Below are 4,269 nucleotides of genomic sequence, written 5' to 3' on the forward strand. Positions count from 1 at the left end.
TTAGAATTTCAATGGGACTTCTTGTTGTACCTGTTTTTCTTATACATTATGTTCTCGATACTGCTATTTGTTTTACAAAAATTAAGCCTATCCTAAAAACAGAGAACTAACAATCTTTTCCTTTGGCAAATTTTTGGCTAAAACAAATAAATTACATATTACAACTTTAAGAAAAAAACCATCTACTGGCAACAGTAGGTCTCAGCGGTTGAATGGAGTCAGTCTTCAGTTAAGATGTCAAGACATCTCGTTTAGCATCTTCACCTGCAATCCAGCTTCAGATCAAGAGTACCATATTCACATTGATCTCTTTCTTCAGCCTTCTGAATGAGTTTCATTGTAGCACAGACCTTAACACCTATAGCCTCATTCTTAATGCTAAGAAGGTTTTGAGTTTAATTGATGAATACTCTCCCTTCACGCTAGAACCTTTTCATGTCTCAAAAAGATAGTCTACCCTTTTCATCTCTCCGGGTTTATGATTAGAGACTCAGATACACCACACTCCCCCTGAAGTTACCTAATGAACCAACCAACCACAATCCTCAACAATACAAACTAGACATGGACAAAATGTCAGAACATTCTTTAGAAAATCCATGCAATACAATTGCAAAGACAGACTCATGACTCTAGACTCAAGACTCTCATGTCAACAATATGTCAACACAAAACTAGACTCAACTGCATTCTTTTCTCCCTCTCTTTAGTCTAAACTTGACAAAAGGTAATAAGAGGAAAAAGAATAAAGCAAAAAAAAACTCAAAATAAAAAACTTAAAGCAAGAACAAGCAAACCTTATGAAACAATGAGTAAGTCTAAGGTTCTCCCAAAAACAAAAGACTCTAACAGGTGCAACTACTCATGTGTCACATATTATGCAAGGATTAAAGGTAGTGAAAAGCTTCTTTATATGGGAAATATAATGAAGGCATAGATAGAGGGAATTGGAACATATAGATTGATCCTGGATACTTGATGTCATATAGATTTGAAAAGATTCCTTTATGTACCTGAATGTGATAGAAATTTAGTTTCTGTTGTAAGGTTAGATGAATTGAATTTCATTTTTAAGATTGGAAACAATTGAAGTTGCATGTCTCTTATACATTAAGGGGGAGACTATGCATGTCTCTGATATATGGTTTTGTTGCTTGTCCCTTAAGCTTTATTTTGATTTTAGTTTATATCATTTATTCTCCTCTTTAATTACACATTTTTAGACTGAGTTTTGAATATGTATTTTAGCATGCATAATTTAATATGTTTGTGTTTGAGTATGAACATTATGCTTTAAGTCAACTAGTTGATTTTTTGGATCAGGAACCCTAGTTGTGATTGGTTCAAGTCATGACACAAGTAAAATCTCAAGACAACTCTAAAAACTTCAAAAATTGTGAATCGGAATCACACACCCTATGATTCGAATCAAATCAAACAGAGAAGTAATAGGAATTTTGTGAATCTGTGAGTCGAATCAGAAGTTACACATGATTTGAATCATGTCAGCTCTGTGACCCGAGTCACAAGTTACACATGAGTCAGATCATGAAACTCTTGTCATCCCCTACCTTATTTGATTCGATTCATGGCTTGTTCCTGACTCGAATCACAACATTGCATGAGTCAAATCACAGGTTTTTCTTCACTCGAATCATGGACGGAATGAGTTTCTCATAAATGTTGATCTTGTTCCAAATTACTTTACCACTTGACTCAAATCACCTGAGTGTTATTGTCTCGAATCAACCATGATTTTTCATTATTTTTATGCTTTATCTCCAGCATCTATAAATCATTTTCTATCTCAAAATCTTTCACAAGGTTAGAAAACACATACGTCCATTGATGATTTGAAAACTAGCAAAACACATGTTCTTTCATTTTCAAACGAGTGATCAGTGCATTTTGATGCACATTCCTCTACGTTTGTACTTATACATTTCCATGGTTTGCTTGTCTTATTTTTGTATTTTATAATGTTTTTATATTTTAATTTATTTTTATTGTTATTTGATTTTCGTATTTAATTTTCAGCATTAGCAGTCTGCACGGAAACGATCATATCTGGAGTTCCATGAGTCCGATTGAGGCGTTCTAATAATCGCCGGAAAGCTAAGAGAAAGAGCTACAATTCTTATGTTGGAGTCGAAGTCAGAATCGGACTGTAGCAGGGCCAAAAAATTCGTTGAAGTTGCAGCACTAGTTTATTTAAGTTTCGGGTCATTAGTTTTGGGCTTGGTCGTATGTTTGACCCAGTCGGTTTGTAAAACAGGTTGTACTATTTCCCCTTAGGGTAGCAGCCGCGGTACTGTTGATATTCATCACTATTCACATAAAAAAACCAGGCTTGTATGATTGGCTATGGAGAACTAAACCTTCCGGACGGATTTGTTGTATTCAGGTTCAATACTTTGAGATTGTTATAACTACAATTAGAATTCTATTCCTTTCAATAATATTATATGATCATTGTTTTTTTAATTCAATTTCCTTATAATATTGTTGATTAAATTTGAATTGATATATGTTCTTGACTTTTGATCGCAATTCGACTCTGCTTAACCGTTGAATTGTGATATCTTTAACCGCATGCTTAATCCGGCAATAGGAATATATATCTTACGATGTCGATCATGCTTGTTGAATGATATTGTGTTCAAATAGGATAGAGATCGTAGTTGTATCAATCGATGATAAGTAGAACCCGAAGCAGTGAATTCGTTTGCACAATAATCACATATTTTCAAAACAGCTTATTTTTAGAATCATTTATTTTAAGCACTTTTTCTGTAATCCGAAACTGAACCAACCCCCCCCCCCAATTTGGACTTTACATTTGGTTAATAAGAATAGGAATCCTTGAGAGACGATACTCGAGTTACCGTTACCGTCGTTACTACGGTTTTTGCAAATTAACTCGAATTTGACCCGCGTGCGACAACAGATCAAATTGGTGTCGTTGCCGGGGATTCTTGTTATTATTAATCGTTTTTAGAGTCATATGTTTAGTGTTCTTGCGTTTAGGCCTTAGTTTCCTCACGGTTTTGGCCAATCCGCGTTTAGAGTCGAAAAATTCAGTTTTTGAAAAAATTGTGTTTGATTGTAAAATGTTTTTGCCTACTAGAAGTAGAAAAATCGTGTGATTAATACTCCCTTAGATGAAATTCTGTGTCAAATTCATCGTTTTTCTATTTTTAATGAATTTTTTACTGTTTTTGCTGTTTCGAAAAAATCCAAAAAAATTTCCATAATTCTTATTTCGTCTAATTAGATGAAATTCTGTGTTTTTATAATTTTTTTATTTTAATTTAATCATTTTCCTTCTTTCTATTTGTTCCTGCCTGCTTTGGACATGGTTGGTATTTCTGTGTTTGTTGAAACCATGGCTGAACAAAGAACTTTGACGCAGTTGGCTGTCCCTAATGTGAACTATAATGGTTTATGTATTGACTATCCTGCGACTGATACACCTTTTGAATTGGAATATGGTTTAACACATTTGTTGCCTAGCTTTAGTGGTTTTGCAAGAGAGGATTCGCATAAGCATCTGAAGGAATTTCAGGTTGTGTGCTCTGCACCTTCCGAACCTTCACTAGAGGATATTGTCAAAAAAATGGATGCAAATAATCTTCAGTATCAACAACAGATAGATTCTACTCTCCAGACTTTGCAAACACAGATTGGACAGCTTGCCACTTTGATGAATGCCATGCAGCAAGCTCAAGGATCAAACCAACAACCCTTGGAAGAGCAATCTGATTTTCAAATAGAGTTGCTTTCTGAAACTATTGATGATACTTGTACTGATTTGTTTGCAGATGATTTTCCATCATTGTGTGGTTTTGATGATGTTTACTCTTGTGATGTTTGTACTGACACTAAAATTTGCTCTGTTTGTGCTGAAATTGAGGTTGCCTTGCAAGTTGATATTTTTACTACAGATGAGATTACAAATGAAGTTGTTCATGTAGATGAAGCTCTCGACACCCCGGCTGCCCGGAACAAACCATCCATTGAACAACCACCTTCCCGAGAGATGAAACCAATTCCTCAAAATCTTAAATATGCTTATTTAGAGATGAATAAAAAACTTCCGGTTATAATTTCTTCTAAACTTTATTTTGATCAAGAAAGTAAGTTTTTGCAGGTTTTGAAGAAGCATAAGAAAGGAATTGGATGGACCTTGGATGACATTTATGATATTAGTTCGTTCATGTGTGTGCATAGGATCTCACTTGAAGATGCAGCAAAAGTTGTGAGGCAGCC

The sequence above is a fragment of the Vicia villosa genome, linkage group LG1 (genome assembly GCF_029867415.1).
Source record: "Vicia villosa cultivar HV-30 ecotype Madison, WI linkage group LG1, Vvil1.0, whole genome shotgun sequence".
Taxonomy (NCBI): domain Eukaryota; kingdom Viridiplantae; phylum Streptophyta; class Magnoliopsida; order Fabales; family Fabaceae; genus Vicia; species Vicia villosa.